This window comes from Miscanthus floridulus, chromosome 3 (assembly GCF_019320115.1).
Source record: "Miscanthus floridulus cultivar M001 chromosome 3, ASM1932011v1, whole genome shotgun sequence".
Classification (NCBI taxonomy): Eukaryota; Viridiplantae; Streptophyta; class Magnoliopsida; order Poales; family Poaceae; genus Miscanthus; species Miscanthus floridulus.
Genome location: NC_089582.1, coordinates 85,196,803 through 85,224,699, shown reverse-complemented (window position 1 = coordinate 85,224,699; position 27,897 = coordinate 85,196,803).

The window sequence follows — 27,897 nt, the reverse complement described above, 5'->3', positions numbered from 1 at the left end:
CTAGTTTGCACCTAATCTAGCTCAATCACTTCATTAACCATCTCATCTCATATTCATCTCTTATCCACAAGTAACCATGTTCCATTGATTAACTACGATGTATGGTCAGAGGGTCGAGTCTCCATAACCGAGGAGCACGACGATTCGAATCGATTTGGCCTAGCTGGGGTTTCCTTACCACATGACATACATAGGTCCTAAACCTATGTATATCAACCTTCACTCGGATCCTCCAAAATGTGAACCGGTCGACGCTACCCGAGAATATAGTACTCCACCTCCCTATGCCATCCCGGATGGATTCACAGGATGGGTACACGCTACTCTCTCCAGCTCCCACTCCTAGTGCACAGTTGTCTTTTCTCATAATGGAATAGCCGAGGTATCAGGCTTACCGGAGTATGTGGCCAGTACTACAAGGTCTCAACCACACATAGGCCTACAACGAATGGTCCTTAATTGATACAGACGGGACAAGCATGACCAGGCAAACCTGTCTGCTCCAAAACTTTTATCATAATCTCAATGTCCCATCTAGACTCAATTTAACATTATCATATAACATGGTATTCTCAACACCTGAAAACAGAGCCGAGAAGAACCAAGGTAAAACCTATATCTCGCTAATGATGATACCATCATTTGACTTCTATCAAAATCTATGCACTACTAAGCACTTGAGATATCGACCTACACATACTAGTAGGGTATGACTAAGGATACCTGAATATCAAGGTAATCATGCAGCAACGGTTTATTCAACCAACTCCTAATTACTTAATGCACATCTCATAAGACTTAAGTGTAGTAAAGATTTGTAAATACTAGAAAAGGGTTTATGCTTCAGGGCTTGCCTATGTTGCAGAGAAGGTTAGATTCCCTAGAAAAATCTAGCGGTTAACTTGGCACCACACTACTGGCAAATAAACCTTCTTCGAACCTTGATCAACACGTGTCTTCTCACTCTCGTATGTACTACACATAATAAATGATGCTTTGCTTAGCATGATGGAATGCATGACATGATGCATGATGAGAGACATAGTAGTGCATAACAGAAGTTAAACAAAGTTAAGAAAGTTGAGTACAACTTTCCTTCACCAAAGAACTAGGGTTTGTTTATTATAAAAGCATTGTAGTTAATTAACTATCAAGTTAATTAGTTGTTTATCATGAAAGGCATAACTTAACATGGATCAACAAGAGATTAACATATTTCTTAACTCATGATCATTATAAGGAACTCATGAAACTAAATACTAATCAAGCCATTTTATTTATTATATAAACAAGTTTGATCATGTGGTTATAAAGAAAGCAACACTTATCACATTATACTAGTCAAACAAGGTAAGATATTTAACTAGCATTACACAAGTTCAATCATGAGGATACGCAAGGATCATTACATGACCTAATTACATGCATTGACTAATTGGTCATTTGAGTTATTTGTTAACTAACATGTTAATTATAAGCATAACATGGAAATGATTAAGTTGCCAAGGAACAATAAAGGGAGTAGTGTTCCAAGGTCTTCAATTAACTCTAAAATACACCAAAGTCATTTTAGGATTTATATAAATCATTTTAGTATTTATTAAATAAATAAAAGGCATTTAAACACACATAAATTAATTAACCAAGTTAGAATTATCAAAACAGTACCATAATTTTTATGAAGGAAGGTCTAAGCATGTAAAGTATACACAAAAAGTTTCATGATTAAAGGATTAATATTTTAGCCTATAAAATCATGCAAGTTCGATTTTATAAATAAAAGAGGTAATTTTTAAGCATACCAAATCTACTGGAAATGACTAGTTCATATTTTTCTCATGTAGAGTACATCAGAACAAGTCTACAAAAAAGTTTCACATTTTTATCACACTCCAGGAATTAGTTATGCATTTAACAAGAATCAACACTTTTAATTATTTTTTCTAAAAATCAAAAAGACTTAAAACTGTTCCTCACCCGTCTCTCTTTCACCCACTGCGACTGATAGCCGGGCCCTGGGTCAACTCCGGTGAACCGCCCGCGCTGATCAGCGGGTACACGTCATCGGCGAGGTCCCCGATGACCGGACCGGCACCAACGTGACCGTGGTGATTCGACGCATCGAATGGTAGTGGTGGTTGACCATCTAGGGCTTCGCCAAAATCTCATCGTCGATGATGGTTGTCTGATAGTACTCCGACGCGGCAGAGGCGATTGCCAGTGCGACCATCAATGACGGGGAGGTCACCAACATGCTCCCGTCGACCTCACAGACGTCTCTATGCTACCGGATGATCGGATAAGGACCCACGACGAGCTCAGCGTCAACTATGGCAGTGAGGTGGCACTCGGCATGGCGGCACGATAGAGCCTAGACCACTATCGGCTCTAATTCACTTAGATAGGGTTCAACGCGCAACAAGGGTGCTCCCCATGACTTGAAAGGCACCATGGTTGGAACGAGGAAGAAGCAGGAGCGGTTGCTGTTGTCGGGGGTGGTTGTGGCAGCGTGAACCAACGGTGAGGGCAGCATTCCCGCACGACATGAGCAGTAGAGATAAAAGAAGGGAGCTAATGAGCATCATGGCCTCAAGGTAAAACTAAAATAGGAGATGGGGTGGCGAGGGAAGCTCCAAGGTGGGCTGGTCACGGCGAGGGGCACGTAGTGGCCATGGTGGCATGACCGTGGCGGCGATAGCGCATGTCGGCGATTCCGATGGAGAGAGACGGCACCAGTGGGTCAGGTAGGTGCCCAAGAGCAAGGCGCAGCTATGGGCAAGAGCTATTGGGCTGAGGCAGAGTAGGTGTAGTGAATTTCGCCAGTGGTGAGGAGCTGTACCAGTGGCATGGAAGAAGAAAATAGAGGAGCGCTGGCGGTGCTTGCTTATAATGGTGAGGCAAGGCTTCAGGACGTGACAACAGCTACTTGGGCTTGCCACCGTGAAGCAGCTACGTGCCAAGCGTTGCGGAGGAAGCAAAACGAGGGCAATGACTATCAGCGGCAAGCTGCAGCATGGCAGCTACTTCCGGCGACCCTGTTCACAACTGAAACCCTAACTTACTCCCTCTCGTTCTTGTGATTTTGCAAAACAACTTGATGATCATCAAAAAGCAAAGTTGTTCATTGATCATAGATCTTCAATATTGCTTAAAGAATCAACATCATAAGGATGGATAGTTTTGGAGATTTTGAATTGTGAAGAGGGGCACTTTGAAACTACAAAACTGAATTTTCAGTTAGGGTTTGAAAATAGTTTTGGTTAGCAACTTTGAGCAATTAATAAGAGGCTAAACATTGATAAAACATTTCAACTAATAACACATTGACATAGCTTAAGCATGACACCAAATCATGGAACAAGAGTTGGGCAAATTTTATTCATGAAAATCATTTTAATAAATCACCAAAGATTGAACTTGACAACTAAAATTTTAGGGACAGTCAAAATGGCGAAGTGTGAAATCTAGCACCAAATTCAATCTTTGAGCTCAAATTTAAACATGCTTGGCTTGGAAACATCATCAAACTTTTATTTCATAAGAAAGCACACACTTTGTACTACAAATTTTATTTTAGCAAAATTTTACCTATTTAAGCAAAGTCACATATATAAATTCACAAGGAACTTTAAACACTATTTTTTATATCATTTCATGCAACATATGAAACACCATATATGCAACATATAAAACATACATATGCAACATGGACATGGCATAATTGAAACATAGAATGCATTAATGAAACAATACTTGGTGATTATGCACAATGATGCTCATGATCAAGTTTTAACTGCTTTTTAACATCTGGGATGTTACACCAAAGGTTTTCTCGCAACAAAGAGGGATTAGGCTATACCCCCAATGAATGCTCTAGTTTAGTTTTGGTGAATTGCTGAAACCCTAAGTGCTAACCTAGTTTATCAAAGTGATTATGAGATAGGTAGCACTATTCCAAGTGATGAAGCAATAGTGAAGATCATGATGATGGTGATGCCATGGTGATGATCAAGTGCTAGGACTTGGATAAGAAGAAAGAGAAAAACAAAAAGCTTAAGGCAAAGGTGAAACTTGATAGGAGCTTTTTCATTTTGGTGATCGAGACACTTAGTGAGTGTGATCACATTTAGGATCGATAGCTGTACTATTAAGAGGCGTGAAACTCGTATCAAAATGCGGTTATCAAAGTGTCACTAGATGCTCTAACTCATTGCATATGCATTTAGGATCTAGTGGAGAGCCAACACCCTTGAAAATGTTTGTGAAAATATGCTAACACACGTACACAAGGTGATATGCTTGGGGTTTGACACATTTGAGAAAGGGTGAAGTTAGTAAAGTAAAGGATGTGATTGTCACTGTGAAACAGTGACTGGACTTGGGGGAGCAGTGTCTGATCAATTTTAGATGAAGTTAGCGTGCTCGGGCTCTGCTGTTGAAGTGACTGGACACTAGGTCAAAATATGACTAGACGCGACAGTGGTGAGTCCGGTCAGAAGAAGCTAAGGCTACGTAACCTAGGGTATTGCACCAGACGTTGAGCTGGGTCCGGTCGAGGTACACCGGACATATCCGATCGAGAAAATGCAGCTCTAGATGCTCTCTGGAAGTGACCAGACTCCACATTATTGGAGCATCCAATCATTCCATCGGTGTGCTCAGTCGCTGGGTGTTGGTGCGTAGGTGCATGAGGACCTGACATGGGCATGGTGTGTCCGGTCAGCTTGCCTATGTGTCTGGTCGTGACTTAGGGGTTGTGCTGAGTCACTTGACCGTTGAGATCGTGCAGATGTCATTGAATGCGGGGGACACGTGGACGATGATCAGTGACCGGACACTAGGGCTGGTGCATCTAGTCGATCTAACCGGCGCGTCCGGTCGCCCCGAGTTGGGCTACAGTGAGAGCCTAACGGCTCTATTTTGAGGGGACGCTTATATAAGGCATTTGGCCAGCTCTAGCTCACTCTCTTGTCCATTTACATTGGCATAGCAACCTTGTGAGCTTAGCCAAAGCCCTCCCACTCATCTCCATCATTGATTCATCATCTTTGTGAGATTGGGAGTGAATCCAAGTGCATTGCTTGAGTGTTTGCATCGAGAGGCACTTGGTGTTCGTGTTTCGCTATGGGATTCGCTTGTTACTCTTGGTGGTTGCCGCCACCTAGATGGCTTGGAGCAGTGAGGATCGTCGAGCAGAGGTTGGTGATTGTCTTCGGCTCTGATCGTGGTGATTGTGAGGGGTTCTTGACCTTTCCCCGGCGGAGAGCCAAAAGGTACTCTAGTGGATTGCTCATGGCTTGTGTGATCCTCATCTTGTGTTGGTTGTGTGGCACCCTATTGAGGGTTTGGCATGTGATGCCAATTAGCGCGTGAACCTCCAAGTGAGTGAATCTCCACAACGAGGACTAGCTTGCCGGCAAGCAAGTGAACCTCGGTAAAAAATTATTGTGTCATCATTTGATTCTAAGGTGATTGGTCTTCATTGGTATTCATTCATGTGATTGATTGGTTCATTCCTTGACTCGGCAGTATAAACATCTTGCTCTCTCTCTCTTTACATTACCACAAACTAGTTGTCAAGCTCTTTAGTGTAGCTACTCATGAGAGCTTGTTAGTTTGGTTAGTGTGGCTCTTTAGTTAGCCTTTGAGAGCACACTAACTTAGTGTAGTGACATAGCCATTGTGTGGATAGAGACTATAGAAACTAGAATTGTGGTAGGTGGCTTGCATTTTTTATAGGCTAGCGCAACACTCGCTTGGCCTCATATTTGTCTAACCGGTTTGCTAAGTGTTGTTGTAGAAATTTCTAATAGGCTATTCAGCTCCCCTTTATCCATTAGGACCTTTCAAGTGGTATTAGAGCCGTGGTCACCATGATTTGAGGCTTAACAACCTTCGATGTCAAAATGGCTCAAATCAACAACACCAAGAAGCTACCCCAATTTGATGGCTTAAACTATCCCTATTGCAAGGCTATGATGACAACATATATCAAGTCAATCAATAGGAAGGTTTGGAAAGTGGTGGAGACCAAGATTGAGATAGAAGATCTAGAGAATCCCACCATCGCCGAAGAAGTGCTTCTCCAAAACAATTACATTGCTCTAAGTGCCATTCATGATGCAATTGGTGAGAAAACATTTGAGCAAATCAAGAACTTTGAGATGGCTCATGAGGCTTGGAAGTTGGAAGAATCATTCAAGGGCACCAAGGCAATAAAGGGTTCAAAGGTATATATTCTCAAGGAGAAATTTGCTAGCTTCAGGATGAAGGAAGATGAGAGTGTGCTAGACATGTTCCATCGGATGGAAGTGCTTGTCAATGATCTTAAAGCACTTGGTGAAAAGATGAAGGATAAGGACTTCTCTCATAAGTTCTTAAGATGCTTACCTGCAAGATTTGACATGTTAGTCACCTTGCTAGTGAGGACCAGTTTGGACACAATGACACCAAACCAAATGTTGGGAGATATCACGACCGATGATGCTTATATAAATGATGATGAGAAGGAAGAAAAGAGGGAGAAGAAAGATGACAAGAAGGATGACAAGAAGAAGAGTGTGGCATTCAAGGCCACATCATCCAAGGGCAAGACAAAGCAAGAATCATCAAGTGAAGATGAAAACTTGAGCTTTGATGAGATGGATGATGAGAAGATGGCTCTCTTTGTCAAGAGATTTGGCAAGTTCATGATGAAGAAGGGCTACCATGCTAGAAGAAAGAAGTCTTCATCCAAGAACAAGGAAGAGTAAAGAAGGTGCTTCAATTGTGGAAGCAAGGATCATCTTGTTGCTCAATGCTCATACAATAGCAACAATAATGATGACAACAAGAAGAGCAAGAAGAAGGACAAGAAGGAAAAGAAAGAGAAGAAGGACAAGATGACCATGAAGAAGAAGAAGGGTGGTTCATATGTTGTGATAGTGATGCTTCCTCAAGTGATTATGATGATAGTGATGATGACAAGACCACCAAGAAGAAGGCTCTTGCAAGAATTGCTATTAATGAGAAGCCTTCTCTCTTCGACACTCCATCATTCTTCATGGCTAAGGCCACTAAGGTACAAACTTGTGATGATGGAAGTGATGAGGAACATGATAATGAAGATGAAAATGAAAATGAAAATGAAAGTGATAGTGATGATGATGAACCAACTAAGGATGAACTACTTGACATGCTAGATGATGCTAAAGAACACTTTGACATTAAGAGAAGGGAATTCAAAAGCTTGCGTAAGGAACTAAAAGCCCTTAAGCAAGCCTTTGATGAGCTCAATGCATCTCATGAGAGGCTAGAGGAAGCCCATGAGAAGCTTGGCAAGGCTCACAAGAAGCTTAAAAAAGCTCATTCCTCTTTGCTTGATGAGCAAAATAAGAAGAAACATGTTGAGACATGTAATGTAGGCTTAACTTGTGACTTAATTGATGAATCATTCTATAAGCCTATCATTGTTGCTCCCACTAACCCTTCTTGTAGTAGTTCCACTTCCACCTCATCTAATAGTGATGGTTTCACATGTAATGCCTCACTAATGGTTGAGAATGGGACCCTCAAGAAGAAGGTCAATGAGCTTACTCACACCTTGGCTAAAGCCTATGGCGATGAGGACCGCTTGCTTATGTGCTTGGGTAGCCAAAGAGCTTCTCTCTACAAAGAGGGATTGGGCTATACCCCCAAGAAAGGCATGGCGACCTTTGCTCCTCACAAGACTAGCTTTGTGAAGAACAATGGTCGATTTTGCACTAGTTGCAAGCAAGTTGGTCATAAAGAGCATGAGTGCAAGAAAAAGAGCAAAAATGGTAATTTATCCTCAATTAAGATTAATTCTTTCTATGTGCTTACTAAGGGTACAAAAGGTGTGAAAGCTAAGTTCATTGGTACACCTTGGATGGGCTCAAAGAAGAAAACCATTTGGGTGCCAAAGAGCTTGGTCACTAACCTTCAAGGACCCAAGCAAGTTTGGGTACCTAAAAAGAATTGATCTTCTTTTGTAGGTCAATTACAAAGCCGGAGGAAGGCATTGGGTTCTTGATAGTGGGTGCACTCAACACATGACCGGTGATGCAAGAATGTTTAACTCAATCAATACTAATGGCAATGATTGTTATGATAGTATTACATTTGGTGACAATGGCAAAGGCAAGGTCAAGAAGCTTGGTAAGATTGCAATATCCAATGACATGAGGATTTCCAATGTGTTGCTTGTTTAGAGCTTGAACTTCAATTTGCTGTCCATGGCTCAATTGTGTGATCTTGGATTCAAATGCATATTTAGGGTAGATGATGTGGAGATCATAAGTGTAGATGGCTCTAACTTGATCTTCAAAGGCTTTAGATATGAGAATCTATACTTGGTTGATTTCAATGCTAATGAAGCTCAATTACCTACATATTTGTTCACTAAGTCTAGCATGGGTTGGTTATGGCATAGAAGGCTTAGTCATGTTGGAATGAAACAATTGAATATATTGGTTAAGCATGACTTGGTTAGAGGCTTGAAACATGTTGTGTTTGAAAAGGATAAGCTTTGTAGCTCTTGTCAAGTTGGCAAACAAGTTGGAAACACTCATCCTAGGAAAAGCATGATGAGCACTAGTAAAGCATTTGAGTTATTGCACATGGATTTGTTTGGGCCAACACAATACACTAGCATCGGTGGAAACAAATATGGCTTTGTGATAGTAGATGATTATACTAGATACACTTGGGTATTCTTCCTAGTGGACAAAAGTGATGTGTTTGCAACATTCAAATCATTTGTCAAGGGCATTCACAATAATTTTGAAACAACCATCAAGAGAGTTAGAAGTGACAATGGTAGTGAGTTCAAGAACACTAGAATTGATGAGTTGTGTGATGAATTTAGAATGAGACATCAATTCTCGACCAAGTACACTCCACAATCAAATGGCCTTGTTGAGACGAAGAATAGAACACTCATTGATATGGCAAGGTCTATGCTTAGTGAGTACAATATGAGTCAATCTTTTTGAGTCGAAGCTATCAACACGGGTTGCTATTGTAGCAACCACCTCTATTGTCACCCATTGAAAGAGAAGACACCATATGAGCTCTTGAATGGTAGAAAGCCCAACATTGCATATTTTTGGGTCTTTGTTTGCAAATGCTATATCTTGAAGAAATGCACTAGATTGGGCAAATCTGACAAGAAATGTGATGAAGGATTCCTACTTGGATACTCAACTACTAGCAAAGCATATAGAGTTTGGAATTTGGAGAGTGGTACTCTTGAGGAAGTTCATGATGTTGAATTTGATGAAACCAAGGGTTCTCAAGATGAGAATGAGAACTTGGAATATGTTAGAGGCATTCAACTTTCAAATGCCATGAAGAACATGGATGTTGGTGAATTGAGGCCTAGGCAAGTGAACGATGATGAAGATGATCAAGTGCAAGTGCAAGTGCTCTCTAACACAAATTTGCAAGATGATACAAATCAAGCTAGTACAAATGGCTCTCATGACAATGAACAAAATCAAGTGGTTAGTACATCATCTCAACCTAATGATCAAGCAAGTGCAAGCAATCATGTTTCAATACTCCAACCAACCAATATTGCAAGGGATCATCCATTGGATACTATCATTGGTGATATTTCAAGAGGTGTGCAAACTAGATCAAGATTGGCATCATTTTGTGAGCATTTCTCATTTATGTCATCCATTGAACCAAATAAGATAGATGAAGCATTGAAGGATGTTGATTGGGTGAATGCTATGTATGAAGAGTGGAATAACTTCACAAGAAATCAAGTATGGGAATTAGTAGAGAGACCAAAGGGACACAATATGATTGGAACCAAATGGGTCTTTAGAAACAAGAAAGATCAAGATGGGATAGTAGTAAGGAACAAAGCAAGATTGGTAGCACAAGGCTATACACAAGTTGAAGGTCTTGACTTTGGAGAAACATATGCCTCGGTCGCTAGATTGGAAGCAATTAGAATCTTGCTAGCCTATGCTTGTGCCCACAACATCAAGCTCTATCAAATGGATGTCAAGAGTGCATTTCTCAATGGTTACATCAATGAAGAAGTATATGTTGAGCAACCTCCTAGTTTTGAAGATGACAAGAAGCCCGACCATGTGTACAAGTTGAAGAAGGCCTTGTATGGCTTGAAACAAGCACCTAGAGCATGGTATGAGAGATTGAGGGACTTCCTACTCTCTAAAGGATTCATAATGGGCAAAGTTGACACCACTCTTTTCATCAAGAAAATTGGCAAAGACTTGTTTGTATTGCAAATCTATGTTGATGACATCATATTTGGGTCAACCAATCAAGACTTTTGTGATGAGTTTGGAAAGATGATGGCTAATGAGTTTGAGATGTCCATGATTGGAGAGTTAAGTTACTTCCTTGGTCTTCAAATCAAGCAATTGAAGAATGGTACATTTGTGAGTCAAGGCAAGTATATCAAGGACATGATCAAGAAGTTTGGCATGAGTGATAGTAAAGCCATTAGTACACCAATGGGAACAAATGGCAACTTGGATAGTGATGCAAGTGGAAATATGGTGGATCAAAAATTATATCGGTCTATGATTGGAAGCCTACTCTATGTGACTGCATCAAGGCCGGATGTCATGTTTAGTGTATGCATGTGTTCAAGATTTCAAGCCTCACCAAGAGAAAGTCATTTGAAGGCTACAAAGAGAATATTGAGGTACTTAAAGCATACACAAATTGTTGGTTTGTGGTATCTCAAAGGAGCAAAGTTTGAGCTAGTTGGTTACTCCGACTCGGATTATGCGGGATGCAAGGTTGCAAGAAAGAGCACCTTGGGCACATGTCAATTGTTGGGAAGATCACTTGTTTTATGGTCATCAAAGAAGCAAAATAGTGTTGCATTATCAACCGCCGAAGCCGAATACATATCCGCCGGTAGTTGTTGTGCACAAGTACTTTCGGTGAAGGCCACTTTGAGTGACTTTGGAATCAAGTTCAAGAAAGTACCAATGCTATGTGACAATGAGAGTGCAATCAAGTTAACCAACAATCCAGTTCAACATGCAAGAACAAAGCACATATATGTCCGCCAACATTTCATAAGAGATCACCAACAAAAAGGGAACATTTGCATTGAGAGTGTAGGCACCGAAGATCAACTTGCCGATATATTCACCAAGCCATTGGATGAGAAAAGGTTTTGCAAGCTAAGGAATGAGTTGAACATATTGGATTTCTCAAATATGTGTTGATGCACCCCCACTTATATGACATGCCTCTCCTTCGAGCAATCCAAGGTAAAAGTTGATTGGCATGGCATACATCCTTGCTAAGGACTTGTTTAGTGCATCTAGACATCTTTCACATTTAATAGGCTCATTCATGAAAATCAAATGAATTTGATGATGGTATGGTACCACTATTGCTTCTATGCTTATTTTGATCTAGTGGTAGCATATGCCATATTTGTGGGCTTGTAAACCTAGTGTTTGATCTAGAAAATGAGCTATAAGTGTTTAACTCAACAAGGTACAAGATAACTCTTATTTGGAGGTGTGAAGAAGCTTGTCCTTGGATCAAACTGAGTTAAATATCTTTGGCAAATGATCTAGATTGGACCAAATTTGGGAAAATAATCCTCACCCCATTGATTGACATTGATAATCTCAACCTATCGACTTTTTAAACCTTTGTGGTCATTGATAACAAAGGGGGAGAAATAGTGTACAAAGATAGTGAAAAGACAACAAAGGGGAGATAAATAAAAATATAAGGTGATAGGGGGAGAACTTGACATAAGGGGAGAAATATGACAAAGGAAAGGGATCAATTAAAATTTTGAGCACACAACTAGGGAAAGCAAGCTCATGAACTTGTATGGTGCATTTGAATGTGCATTTCATATATTTGCTTGCATGGCACAAGTTTTAAATTTTAAATCCATGCTTGTGTGGTATATGCTAGTTGTAAGTTTGAATGATGAAATGAAAATTTAGCATGAATAGGCTATCTAGTGATTTCATTTCCAAGTGTTTCAAAGTGGTATTAAGCTAACCATGGTGCTAAGGATGGTATAATGGTGCACTTTGATTGGTATCACGCTTCAAAGGTCCATCATTTATACCTTAACATCATTTGGTAGACATTGTCTCCTATAATTCCTATCTAAGCATATGTGTAAGCTTCAATCCAAACACTTAGCACACATGTAGGGGGAGCAATTGCTACCATATGGAGTTCATGAAACTTGTCCATATCCTTTTACACATGGTAAACATGCTTGGGCAAGCAATATTGATTCAATCGAATTTGAATTCATATCTTTGTATAAGGGTGGTCATCAATTACCAAAAAGGGGAGATTGAAAGATCTAAGTTTGGTTTTGGTGAATTGATGAAATGGCCTTGTTGAGAGGAAGAATAGAACACTCATTGATATGGCAAGGTCTATGCTTAGTGAGTACAATGTGAGTCAATCTTTTTGGGCCAAAGCTATCAACACAGCTTGCTATTGTAGCAACCGACTCTATTGTCACCCATTGAAAGAGAAGGCACCATATGAGCTCTTGAATGGTAGAAAGCCCAACATTGCATATTTTTAGGTTTTTGGTTGCAAATGCTATATCTTGAAGAAAGGCACTAGATTGGGCAAGTTTGACATGAAATATGATGAAGGATTCCTACTTAGTTATTTCACTACAAGCAAAGCATATAGAGTTTAAAATTTGTAAAGTGGTACTCTTGAGGAAGTTCATGATGTTGAATTTGATGAAACCAAGGGTTCACAAGAAGAGAATGAGAACTTGGAAGATGTTAGAGGCATTCAACTTTCAAATGCCATGAAGAACATGGATGTTGGTGAATTGAGGCCTAGGCAAGAGGATGATGATGAAGATGGTCAAGTACAAGTGCTCTCTAACTCAAATGTGCAAGATGATACAACTCAAGCTAGTACAAGTGGCTCTCATGACAATAAACAAGATCAAGTGGCTAGTACATCATCTCAACCCAATGATCAAGTAAATACAAGCAGTCAAGTTCCAATCCTCCAACCAACCAATGTTGCAAGGGATCATCCATTGGACACTATCATTGGTGATATTTCAAGAGGTGTGCAAACTAGATCAAGATTGGCATCATTTTGTGAGCATTTCTCATTTGTGTCATCCATTGAATCAAAGAAGATAGATGAATCATTGAAGGATGTTGATTGGGTAAATGCTATGCATGAAGAATTGAATAACTTCACAAGAAATCAAGTATGGGAATTAGTAGAGAGACCAAATGGACACAATGTGATTAAAACCAAATGGGTCTTTATAAACAAGAAAGATCAAGATGGGATAGTAGTAAGGAACAAAGCAAGATTGGTAGCACAAGGATATACACAAGTTGAAGGTCTTGACTTTGGAGAAACATATGTCCCGGTTGCTAGATTGGAAGCAATTAGAATCTTATTAGCCTATGCTTGTGCCCTAACATCAAGCTCTATCAAATGGATGTCAAGAGTGCATTCCTCAATGGTTACATCAATGAAGAAGTATATGTTGAGCAACCTCCCGGTTTTGAAGATGACAAGAAGCCTGACCATGTGTACAAGTTGAAGAAGGCATTGTATGGCTTGAAGCAAGCTCCTAGAGCATGGTATGAGAGATTGAGGGACTTCCTACTCTCTAAAGGGTTCATGATGGGCAAGGTTGACACTACTCTTTTCACCAAGAAGATTGGTAAAGACTTATTTGTGTGGCATATCTATGTTGATGACATCATATTTGGATCAACCAATCAAGACTTTTGTGAAGAGTTTGGAAAGATGATGGCTAATGAGTTTGAAATGTCCATGATTGAAGAGTTAAGTTACTTCCTCGGTCTTCAAATCAAGCAATTGAAGAATGGTACATTTGTGAGTCAAGGCAAGTACATCAAAGACATGCTCAAGAAGTTTGGCATAAGTGATAGCAAAGCCATTAGCACACAAATGGGGACATATGTCAATTTGGATAGTGATGCAAGTGGCAATATGGTGAATCAAAAATTGTATCGGTCTATGATTGGAAGCCTACACTATGTGACCGCATCAAGGCCAGATGTCATGTTTAGTGTATGCATGTGTGCAAGATTTCAAGCCTCACCAAGAGAAAGTCATTTGAAGGTTACAAAGAGAATATTGAGGTACTTAAAGCATACACAAAATGTTGGTTTGTGGTATCCCAAAGGAGTAAAGTTTGAGCTAGTTGGTTACTCCAACTCGGATTATGTGGGATGCAAGGTTGAAAGGAAGAGCACCTTAGGCACATGTCAATTGTTGGAAAGATCACTTGTTTCATGGTCATCAAAGAAGCAAAATAGTGTTGCATTATCAACCGCCGAAGCCAAATACATATCTGCCGGCAGTTGTTGTGCACAAATACTATGGATGAAGACCACCTTGAGTGACTTTGGAATCAAGTTCAAGAAAGTGCCATTGCTATGTGACAATGAGAGTGCAATCAAGTTAACCAACAATCCGGTTCAACATGTAAGAACAAAGCACATTGATGTCCACCACCATTTCATATGAGATCACCAACAAAAAGGGGACATTTGCATTGAGAGTGTAGGCACCAAAGATCAACTTACTGATATATTCACCAAGCCATTGGATGAGAAAAGGTTTTGCAAGCTAAGGAATGAGTTGAACATATTGGATTTCTCAAATATGTGTTGATGCATCCCCCACTTATATGACATGCCTCTCCTTCGAGCAATCCAAGGTAAAAGTTGATTGGCATGGCATACATCCTTGCTAAGGACATGTTTAGTGCATCTAGTCATTTTTCACATCTAATAGGCTCATTCATGAAAATCAAATGATTTTGATGTTTGTATGGTACCACTATTGCTTCTATGCTTATTTTGGTCTAGTTGTAGCATATGACATGTTTGTGGGCTTGTAAACCTAGTGTTTGATCTAGAAAATGAGCTATAAGTGTTTAACTCAACATGGTACAAGATAACCCTTATTTGGAGGTGTGAAGAAGCTTGTCCTTGGATCAAACCGAGTTAAATATCTTTAGCAAGTATTCTAGATTGAACCAAATTTGGGAAAATGGTCCTCACCCCATTGATTGACATTGATAATCTCAACCTATTTAAAATTAAACTTTTGTGGTCATTGATGACAAAGGGGGAGAAATAGTGTACAAAGATAGTGAAAAGATAACAAATGGGGAGAAATTGAGAAATTGACATAGGGTGAGAGATATGACAAAGTAAGGGATCAATTAAAATTTTGAGCACACAAGTAGGGGGAGCAAGCTCATAAACTTGGTGGCTGCATTTGAATGTGCATTTCATATGTTTGCTTACATGGCACAAGTTTTAAATTTCAATATTTATGCTTGCGTGGTATATGCTAGTTATAGGATTGAATGATGAAATGAAAAACTAGCATGCATAGGTTAAGAAACTAGACTTATGTTCATCTTTATGGAAACTAGACCCTTGCTTCTAATGTTGATCTCATGGGGTATTCTAGTTTTTGTGCATGTCTTGTTACTAATGGTGCTAAGGATGGTATATTGGTGCACTCCGATCGGTATCACGCTTCAAAGGTCCATCTTTTATACCTTAGCATCATTTGGTAGACATTGTCTCCTATACTTCCTATCTAACATATGTGCAAGCTACAATCCAAACTCTTAACATATATGTAGGGGGAGCAATTGCTACCATATGGAATTCATGAAACTTGTCCATATCCTTTTACACATGGTAAATATGCTTGGGCAAGCAATATGGATTCAATTAAATTTCAATTCATATCTTTGTGTAAGGGTTGTCATCAATTACCAAAAAGGGGGAGATTGAAAGCTCTAGTTTGGTTTTGGTGAATTGTTGAAACCCTAAGTGCTAACCTAGTTTATCAAAGTGATTATGAGATAGGTAGCACTATTCCAAGTGATGAAGCAATAGTGAAGATCATGATGATGGTGATGCTATGGTGATGATCAAGTGCTAGGACTTGGAGAAGAAGAAAGAGAAAAACACAAAGCTCAACGCAAAGGTGAAACTTGATAGGAGCTTTTTTATTTTGGTGATCGAGACACTTAGTGAGTGTAATCACATTTAGGATCGATAGCCGTACTATTAAGAGGGGTGAAACTCGTATCGAAATGTGGTTACCAAAGTGCCACTAGATGCTCTAACTCATTGCATATGCATTTAGGATCTAGTGGAGAGCCAACACCATTGAAAATGTTTGTGAAAATATGCTAACACACGTACACAAGGTCTTGGTGTTTGGCACATTTGAGCAAGGGTGGAGAAGTTATAAAGTAAAGGAGGTGATTGTCACTGTGAAATAGTGACCGGACATAGGTCATGTAGTGACCGAACTCGGGGGAGCAGCATCTGATCAATTTTAGATGAAGTTGACACGCTCGGGCTCTGTTGTTGAAGTGACCGTATGCGACAGTGGTGAGTCTGATTAGAAGAAGCCGAGGCTACATAACCTAGGGTATTGCACCGGACGCTGAGCTGGGTCTGGTTGAGGTACACCGGACACGTCCGATTGAGAAAATGCTACTCTAGATGCTCTCTAGAAGTGATTAGACTCCATGTTTTTGGAGCACCCGATCATTCCATCGGTGCGTCCAGTCGCTGGGTGTTGGTGCGTAGGCTCATGAGGACCTGGCATGAGCGTGGTCTGTCCAGCTAGCTTGCCTGCATGTTCGGTCATGACTTAGGGGTTGCGCTGAGTCACTTGACTATTGAGATCATGTAGATGTCGTTGAACGCAGGGGACACGTGGGCAACGATCAGTGATCGGACACTAGGGCTAGTGCATCAGGTCGATCTAATCGGCGCGTTCGGTCACCCCGAGTTGGGCTGTAGTGAGAGCCTAACGGCTCTATTTCAAGGGGATGCTTATATAAGGCATTTGATCGGCTCTAGCTCACTCTCTTGGCCATTTGCATTGAGATAGCAACCTTGTGAGCTTAGCCAAAGCCCTCCCACTCGTCTCTATTATTGATTCATCATCTTTGTGAGATTGGGAGTGAATCCAAGTGCATTGCTTGAGTGTTTGCATGGCACTTGGTGTTTGTGTTTCGCTATGGGATTCACTTGTTACTCTTGGTGGTTGCCGCCACCTAGATGGCTTGGAGCAGCAAGGATCGTCGAGCGAAGGTTGGTGATTGTCTCCGGCTCTGATCATGGTGATTGTGAGGGGTTCTTGACCTTTCCCCGGTGGAGAACCAAAAAGTACTCTAGTGGATTGCTCATGGCTTGTGTGATCCTCATCTTATGTTGGTTGTGCGGTACCCTATTGAGGGTTTGACATGTGATGCCAATTAGCGCATGAACCTCCAAGTGAGTGAATCACCACAATGAGGACTAGCTTGCCGGCAAGAAAGTGAACCTCGGTAAAAAATCATTATGTCATCATTTGATTCCAAGGTGATTGGTCTTCATTGGTATTCATTCTTGTGATTGATTGGTTCATTCCTCGACTCGGCGGTATAAACATCTTGCTCTTTCTCTTTACATTACCACAAACTAGTTGTCAAGCTCTTTAGTTTAGCTAGTCATGAGAGCTTGTTAGTTTGGTTAGTGTGGCTCTTTAGTTAGCCTTTGAGAGCACACTAACTTAGTGTAGTGACATAACCATTGTATGAATAGAGACTATAGAAACTAGAATTCTGGTAGGTGGCTTGCATTTTTTGTAGGCTAGCGCAACACTCGCTTTGCCTCATATTTGTCTAACTAGTTTGCTAAGTGTTGTTGTAGAAATTTCTAATAGGCTATTCACCCCCTATAGCCATTAGGACCTTTCACCCCAGAAAGGCAAGGTGGCTTTAGCTACTCCCAAAGCTAGTTTTGTGAAGAATAATGATCGGTATTGCTATAGTTGCAAGCAAGTTGGTCACAAAGAGCATGATTACAAGAACAAGAACTAGAATGCTAATAAATCCTCAATTAAGTGTTATTTGCTTACCAAGGGTGCTAGTGGTGTGAAGGCTAAGTTCATTGGTGCACCTATTGTGGGTTCAAAGAAGAAAGCCATTTGGGTGCCCAAGACCTTAGTAACTAACCTTTAAGGACCCAAGCAAGTTTGGGTACCTAAAAAGAATTGATCTTCTTTTGTAGGTCAATTATAAAGCTAGAGAAAGGCATTAGGTGCTTGATAGTGGGTGCACACAACACATCACCGGTGATGCAAGAATGTTCAATTCAATCAATACCAATGTCAATGATGGTTATGATAGTATCACATTTGATGACAATGGCAAAGACAAGGTTAAAGGGCTTGGTAAGATTGCTATATCCAATGATATGAGCATTTCTAATGTGCTACTAGTAGAGAGCTTGGACTTCAACCTATTGTCGATAGCACAACTTTGTGATTTTGGTTTCAAGTACATATTTGGTGTGGATGATGTAGAGATCATAAGTGTAAATGGCTCTAACTTGATTCAAAGGCTTTAGATATGAGAATCTATACTTGGTTGATTTCAATGCTAGTAAAACTCAATTGTCAACATGTTTGTTCACTAAATCTAGCATGGGTTGGTTATAACATAGAAGGCTTGGTCATGTTGGAATGAAACAATTGAATAGATTGATTAAGCATGACTTGGTTAAGGGCTTAAAGGCAGGGGTGGACCCATAGGGTTTGCCATGTGGGCCACAGCATACCCTAGGGTCCAGGTGTAAGTGAACCATAATATAAATGTTTTTTTGTGAAAAAAGAAAAAACTTACCTGGTCACACGCCCGACAACGCCGCCCAGCCGTTCAGCTTCTGTGCGCTCGCAAACACACACAGACAGCACAGTAACCCTGCCATACCCCACCGATCCCACACATTGACCCATGCGCCTGGTAGTGAAACTGTCCTACTAGGTCATTGCAAGTTCACAATCGCATCCGCGTGGGTCATGGAACGCCGCCACACTCCCACGCTGACGCCAATCGCCGCCTCGCTGCACCAGAAGCTAGGAGCGGAGCGTCAGAGACTCGAAGGCATGGCAACGTCGTCATCTCGGCGAGATACTGCACATCTACACAACAGCATTGTCTCGGCGAGATACTGCACGTGCACACTGCACAGCGGCATCGATAGGATTTAGATTAATCTTCTATTCTTATTCTTGCTTGTGTACAATGTACTTAAATAGATTTAACTATTTATGTATTTGTGTATGAGTGATTTTTGTATTCTAGTTTTGTGAGTTCATTCAACAGCAACAGACCAATAATTAACATCCGGTCATTAGTCCATCATCCGCTGTGACTTGTGAGTTTTCTAACCGAAAGTTCAAAACATGATTCTATCATCGCATGTGAGTTTTGCTATAGTGCCTAGCTAGCTGCCGTACTTACATTACATATTTTTTTTCAGAATTGTTCAATTATGAAGAGAAGTGGAGACATTGCATCTCTTTTTTAGAAGCACGAAGCAAAGAAGGCAGCAGCTATCGCTTCAAACATTGCCCCACCTCTGGTTGAAGAGCAGAATCAAGAGCAAGATAGAGTGGTGGTTGAAGATCCTATGCCCTCGCCCCCAGCACTACCACCGCCCGCATCAAAGCCACCGGTTTATGACATCAATCGCCTTCCACATGATCTAGGTGAAAGGATGCCCATTAAAGATTATCATGTTAATGATCAAGATGCAATCCATAGAGAATATATTACTAGAGGTCCTTGCAAACCTTATACACATGATTTTCCATCAAGATACATTAGAGGCAAACCTCGTCGATTCAATTTAGCATGGATGTATAATCATGAGTTGCTTAAATATAGTATCAAGAAGGATTCTGCATTTTGCTTTATATGCTGCTTGTTCAAGAAGGGTACTGGGTCAAATACATTTATTGTTGATGGATGGAATAATTGGAATATAGGAAACAATGCATTTCTCAAACATAGTGGTTCTATGGCACACAATGCAGCTCAGGAGAGATACATTGGTTTTATTAATCCCAAGGTAGCAATTGATTATCACATTGAAAAGTGGACTGATGAGGATCTTTGTCTTTACAAGAAAACGTTGACATATTCACTTAGATGTATCAAGTTTCTTTTGCATCAAGGATTGGCATTCCGTGGACATGATGAAAGTGAAGAGTCTAGCAACAGAGGCAACTTCATTGAACTTTTGAAGTTTCTTGTAGGAAATAGTGATGAAGTGAACAAGTATGTCTTGAACAATGCTCTAGGTAATTGCACTTTGACTAGCCCAAAGATATAAAAGCAAATTATTCATTGTTGTGCCATAGAAACTAGAAAGAAAATAATTGAAGAACTTGGTGATGAGCCCTATGCAATTTTAGCCAATGAGTCTAGTTATATATCACATAAAGAACAACTAGCTCTTTGCTTGTGTTATGTTGATAAACTTGGAAGGCCTTGTAAGCACTTCATTGGAGTTGTTCATGTAGATGATACTACCTCTTTGTCACTTAAGGAAGCAATCGAAGGTTTACTTGTTAGTCATGGATTGAGTATGACTCAGATTAGAGGTCAAGGTTATGATGGGGCTAGCAATATGAAAGGAGATATTAAACGGCTAAAAACATTAATCATGCAAAAATCACCTTCTGCATATTATATTCATTGTTTTGCACATCAACTCCAACTAGTTCTTATTGATGTTGCCAAGGGAAATACTGATTGTAAGACTTTTTTTTATCAAGTATCTATCTTGTTGAACATTGTTGGGGTTTCTTGCAAGCGTCATGGTATGCTTCGAAATGCTAGGCTTGAGAATGTCAACAAAGCACTAGAGTGTGGTGAGCTTGAATCAGGGAGTGAATTAAATGAAGAGATGGGTTTGCCTAGGCCTGGTGAGACTAGGTGGGGCTCTCATTACAAAACTATATGTAGCATCATCACTATGTATTCCTCAATCCATGATGTGCTCATTGATCTTGGTGGTGATATTTCATATAAGAATGATTGGACAAAGATACATTTTGTGCCTCGAGCATTTGAAAACTTTGAGTTCATTTTCTTTGTGCACTTAATGTATGTTATTCTGGGATACACAAATGAGTTATCCGAGTGTTTGCAGAGAAGGGATCAAGGTATTCTTAATGCAATCTCACTTGTTAATGTTGCAAAGAGCAGAATGCAGCAGTTGAGGTCTGATGGTTGGGATAATTTTCTTGAGAAGGTCACTTCTTTTTGCATTACACATGATGTTGAAGTTCCTACTTTGGATGGTGCTTATGTGCCCTATGGAAAATCAGCAAGGTATGCTCAAATGATGACCATTTCAGAAGAGAAGTATACATTGGTGTCATTGATCAAATTAGTCAAGAGCTTGATAATCAGTTTGATGAGATCAATCTGGAGCTACTCTCTTGTATGTCAGCCTTTAGTCCATCCCACTCCTTTGCTTCTTTTGATGCACGGAAGGTACGTAGATTGGCTAAATTTTATCCTAAGAACTTCTCCAACAATGATTTGCTAAAACCTTAATTGCAACTTGATAATTATATTTATGACATTAAACGAGATGATAGATTCCAAGGCCTAGACAACATTGTTGATCTCTCAATTAAGCTTGTTGCAACACAGAGGCACAAAGTGTATGATATGGTTTACTTGCTCTTTCCAACCGGAGAAACAAGTTGGTAACTGTAACACCTCTAGTGTTTTGACCTAATACTAAAATTTGACATGTCATCATGTGCATTGCAAAGCATTCATATAGTAGAAAATTTTGAATGCATTCACTATATAAGCTTTATTTCATAATGTTGTTATTTCATGTGATGTGTTTCAAAAACCATAAATAAAGATCATGACCACAAGGGTCAAATTTCATGTGATCATGTGAGGCCATGTGTCATTTGACTCAAATAACCCTAATGGGCCATGTTACTGGTCAAAAATCAAAATCTAAGTAAAAGGAAGACAAATCAAATTTGAATTCATTTTCAAATTATAAAAGTCCTTTTTGCCCCTTTTGACTAATTCAAAATCCATGAGGAATTTGGGGTTGAGGCAAAAAGCAAAGTTGGAGATTATTTTATGTAGATCAACTTTGGTATTCAAAGTTTTTCAAGTTTACATATAAAATTTGGAGTAATTTTGAAATGATTCAAATGCTCAAATGCACCCCAAATTCAAATTTCAAAATGGAGGCAGAATTTGAAAATGTTCCTAGAAGCAAAGTTGTAGAGTTTGAAAAATTGAACAACTTTCATTTTTGGAGATTTTCAACTTCTTTAGAAAGTTTGTGAGTAATTTGAAAAATGGATGCAGTGGCAGTTCTGTAAATTTTTCAAAAATCTATCTCCACCTCTCTGCTTACCGCCGGCGCCACGCGGAGATCACCGCCGATCGGGTTTCACCGCTTTCACGTGCAGTGACATGCCAATATCTCCATGGCGAGTTCGCCCGTGTGCTGTCAACACCGTACGCCCTCCATCTTGCTATAAATAGGAGTACGCCGTCGTCATTCGGAGTTTTCCCGTCGACTGCTCGCCGCCGGGAGATAGGCCCGCACTCGCGCAATTCGTTCTCGCCATAGTATCTAGGGCCAATTGCTTTGGCCAGAAGCTCCGCCTCGTCTTCCTGCTCCTCCCAAGCCTGATCGTGTCGCTCCTGGAAGTCCAGCGCCGCCGCGCGACGTCGTCTTCCCCGAGTCCGGCCGGAGCTCCGCCATCCTTGGTCTCACGTGGTCCCGTCGATCCAGTGCGCCTCTGCCATCACTGAGTCTACCTACGTGATCACGGTGAGCTCCTAAATGTGAAGACTATTTCGCTTTAGTCCCTACTACACCGACACTGTGGTTACGCCATTCACCGACGTGCTCAGCCCGCCATGCCCGGCGTGGAGGTGTCTCCTGTGCACCTTGTTCCTTTCTGATAGCTGGGTTCGGTTCAGGGGAAGTAGTAGATCATTTTGGTGAGGTCTGTTTCACCGGAGCCTCACCGTCGGCGCATTTTGCGGCCGGTCAGTGAGGGTAGCGCTGTCGTGTTTGCTTTGAGTCACTGACAGTGGGGTCAGCCTGTCAGTGCGAGTGAGGAAGAAGAAGAGTGATGATTTTTATTTTCTGAATTTGTGAATAGTGCTGAAACTTTGGGAATTTGTAGGAAATTCATGATAGCCCCAAAAATTCTGAAATTTTGTGTGTAGCTTCTGTACATGCTCTACTATGGTTCAAAAATTTGAAACTTGAAATTTGAATATATTTTTAATGTTCAAATATTCAGTCCATTAATTGAAAAATGCAATTTCCATGATTTTTGTAGGTCACTGTATAATTCCAAAAATCATGAAATTTGTTTTGGTACACTAATTTGTCATGAGGAATCTTACATAAAATTTTGAGGTCATTTGGAACAAGTTCATTTTTGGGCTTATTTCCAAATTAATTCAAAAATAAATAAAAGCAAACCCTAAGTGTTTGATTAGTGTTTGATCTTGTTTTGGTCATGTTTTGCGACCAGTAGGGTTTCAAGAACCGTAGTGGTCAGAGAGTTCACCGTAGTGGTCGGAGAGTTCACCGTAGTGGTCGGAGAGTTCACCAAAGTGGTCGGAGAGCTCGCCGAAGTGGTCGGTGCTGGCATGGTCACATCCGTTACGAATATGGTTTGGTTAGTTTGGCTTGTAATTGTACCATGAAGGAAAGTTGTAATCAATGTGTTGTTATATTTCATGTACCATGAAAGCATCATGTTTACATTATCATCATGTTAAAGCATATGTTATCATTTCGTGTAGAACCCAAGAACGAAACGATTCTTGTTGAGCAAGTTCTGGAAGAATCCCCGGTTGTCACGGGATTTGATAATTGTGGTACTGATCCGGAACCTAAGATCATCAACGAAGGCAAGTCCCGGTTTATGCATTAAACCATTACCTTGTTACTTTGAAAAGTTTATCACCTATGTTACCTATTGCATTAAGTTGATATGTCAAATGTTACCTACTTGATGCACTGCCTACCTTGTTAATTGTTTACCATCCTTGAAGATGTTTTCATTTATAAAGGCGTAGAATGCTTAGTATGCTTTATGATAGGCTTTCAAAGCAAAAGTTTTGATACAATCAAAGATGGCATACTGGCCAAAGAAAGAAAGGAAGAAAGTAGAATGAATTAGAGACTAGTCGGGTGACTTATCTTGAATGTTGGGTAATGTTGCCGACTATGTTGCTTAAAGGCCACTCATTGTGGATCTTCTGAATGAGACACTTTGTAGTACTGGTCACATACTCCGGTAAGCCTACTTCGGCTAATCTGATACTAAGATGAATGCCCATGCACTAGGAGTGGAGAGATGGTAGGAGTAGCGTGTACCCTCGTGGCTGGAATGTGGCCGGATTTGAGGTGTGCTGTGCTCTCGGGTGGCGTGGAGATGGCTTAGTATAGGAGGATCTGGTAGCGAGGTTGATATATGCAAGATTAAGTTCTACATATGTCGTGTGATAAGGAATCCTCAGCTGGGACTTGAATCAATTCAAATTGCCGGTGCTCCGCGGTTATGGAGACTCGATTCATTACAGAAGCAATGTAGTACTGGTGAATTACTAAAATATGAGAAAAGAATGGAATGAGAAGGAATGGAATACGAGAAATGTACATTTAGTTTGAGATAATGAACAAAAAGGTACTTAGTGGTAAAACTTGAAAATAGAATGAAGAATAGTAAGCTTTTGGCAAAGAACTTTTGAATCTTGCTACATCCTTACCTTGCCCCAAACCCTTGCATCTCCAAAGTCTTTAACCCCATTACGTCGGGTTAGTCTTGTTGAGTACTTTTGTACTCAGGGTTTGTTAACCCTTGTTGCAGGTGAGTCGCATGCGCAGGCTTGTTTTGGTCCCTGCTGCATGTTGGTGTTTGAAGTCAACGATGATGAGGAATAATGAATGGCCTTTGGACAAGGCGCTAGTTTGTATGATAAATAAAGTTAATGTAATATTATCCCGCTACTATGGTTGTATAACACTTATGGTATTGTAAGTTTGAAAACAACTGGTTTGTAATTATGTTATCTTAAGACTTCCGCTATCTTTTACTCTGGTATATATTTGAATAAACTGTTGTAATCTGCAATGACTGTGATTGGGATCCTGTTTGAAAAGAGAATCGTGGATGATTCGGGTTTCCCGAGGACACCCGACAGACCTGTTGAGTTGTTGGGAACTCGTGTACGCTATCCAAGGTCTGTTAAGACAACGATAGGTGCATGTGGGCCCGATTCCTTAGGAGGTTCTGCCACAGTAACACACATCCTAAGAAGAGCATCATGAGCACATTTAAGGCATTTGAGTTTTTGCACATGGACTTATTTGGACCAACACAATATATTAGCATTGGTGGCAACAAATATGGCTTTGTGATAGTGGATGATTATACTAGATATACACATGGGTGTCCTTTCTTGTTGACAAGAGTGATGTGTTTGCAACTTTCAAATCATTTGTCAATAGAATTTACAATGAGTTTAAAACAACCATAAAGAAAGTAATAAGTGACAATAGTAGTGAGTTCGAGAACACTAGAATTGATTTGTGTGATAAGTTTGGAATTAGACATCAATTCTCATCCAAGTATACTCCACAATCAAATGGCCTTGTTGAGAGAAAGAATAGAACTTTGATTGACATGGCAAGATCAATGCTAAGTGAGTACAATGTTAGTCATTCATTTTGGGCCAAAGAAATCAACACGGCTTGCTATTGCAGCAACCGACTCTATTGTCACCCAATGATGGAGAAGACACCATATGAGCTCTTGAATGGTAGAAAGCCCAATATTACATACTTTCAGGTTTTTGGTTGCAAATGCTACGTATTGAAAAAAGGCACTAGATTGAGCAAGTTTGATAAAAAGTGTGATGAAGGATTCTTACTTGGATAGTCCACTATTAGCAAGGCTTATAGGGTTTGGAATTTGGCAAGTGGTACTCTTGAGAAAGTTCATGATGTTGAATTTTATGAAACCAAGGTTCCCAAGAAGAAAATGAAAATCTAGATGATGTGAGAGACTCTTAATTGGTCAATGTAATGAAGAACATGGATGTTGATGATATAAGGCCTAGAGAGGTGATTGATGTTGAAGATGATAAGAATCAAGTGCTCTCTAACTCAAATGTGCAAGCTAGTAATTCTCGTGATCAAGCTCAAGCTAGTACAAGTGGTGCTCAAGTACAAGATCAACAAGTGGCTAGTTCATCATCTCAACCAAATGATCAACCAAGTGTAAGCAATCAAGTTCAAGAACTTCAACCAACCAATATTGTAAGAGATCATCCATTGGATACTATTATTGGAGATATTTCAAGAGGTGTGCAAACTAGATCAAGATTGACTTCATGTTGTGAGCATTTCTCATTTGTATCATTTTGAAGGATGTTGATTGGGTCAATGCTATGCATGAAGAGCTAAACAACTTCACAAGAAATCAAGTATGGGAATTAGTAGAGAGGCCTAAGGATCATATTGTAATTGGAACCAAGTGGGTTTTTCAGAACAAGCAAGATCAAGATGGGATAGTTGTAAGGAACAAAGCAAGATTGGTAGCTCAAGATTACACACAAGTTGAAGGTCTTGACTTTGGAGAAACTTATGCCCCGGTGGCTCGATTGGAAGCTATTCGGATTTTGCTAGCCTATGCTTGTGCCCACAACATCAAGTTGTACCAAAAGGATGTGAAGAGTGCTTTGTTGAATGGGTACATAAATGAGTTGGTGTTTGTTGACCAACCACCCGGTTTTGAAGATGCGAAGAAACCTATCCATGTTTACAAGCTAAGAAAGGCATTATATGGTTTGAAGAAAGCACCTAGAGCATGGTATGAGAGGTTGAGGGACTTCCTACTCTCTAAGGGATTCAAGATGGGGAAGGTTGAAACCACTCTCTTCACCAAGAAGATAGACAATGACTTGTTTGTGTTGCAAATATATGTGGATGACATTATCTTTGGATCAACCAATCAAGACTTTTGTGAAGAGTTTAGAAATATGATGGCTAATGAGTTTGAGATGTCCATAGTTGGAGAGCTTAGTTACTTCCTTGGTCTTCAAATCAAGCAAATGGTGAATGGTACATTTGTGAGTCAGGGCAAGTACATCAAAGACATGCTCAAGAAGTTTGGAATGGATGATGCCAAAGCTGGATAGTAATGCTAGTGGCAATATGGTGGATCAAAAGATGTATCAGTCTATGATTGGAAGCTAGATGTCATGTTTAGTGTATGCATGTATGCAAGATTTCAAGCCTTACTAAGAGAAAGTCATTTGAAGGCAACAAAGAGAATATTGAGGTGCTTGAAGCATACACAAAATGTTGGATTGTGGTATCCTAAAGGAGCAAACTTTGAGTTGATTGGATATTCGGACTCTGATTATGTGGGATGCAAAGTGGAGAGAAAGAGCACATCGGGCACATGTCAACTATTGGGAAGATCACTTGTGTCTTGGTCATCAAAGAAGCAAAATAGTATAGCACTTTCAACCGCCAAAGCGGAGTACATTTTGGCCAGTAGTTGTTTTGCTCAATTACTTTGGACGAAGCCTACTTTGAATGATTTTGGAATCAAGTTCAAACAAGTGCCATTGCTATGTGACAAGGAGAGTGCTGTGAAACTCACCAAGAACCCGTTTCAACATTCAATGTCCGTCATCATTTCATAAGAGATCATCAACAAAAAGAGGACATTTTAATTAAGAGTGTGGGGCTAGTGTTTAATCTAGCTAATGAGCTAAAAGGGTTTAACTCAACATGGGCAAGATAACTAATGAAAGTTGAGTGAAGAAGCTTGTCCTTGGATCAAACTGAGTTAAATTTCTTTGGTAAAAGATCTAGATTGAAACAAATTTGGGAAAATGATCCTCACATAACATGGTTTTACCCCAACCTATCAAAAATTTGAGCTCACCTTTTGTGGTAATTAATGCCAAAGGGGGAGAATTAATTCACAAAG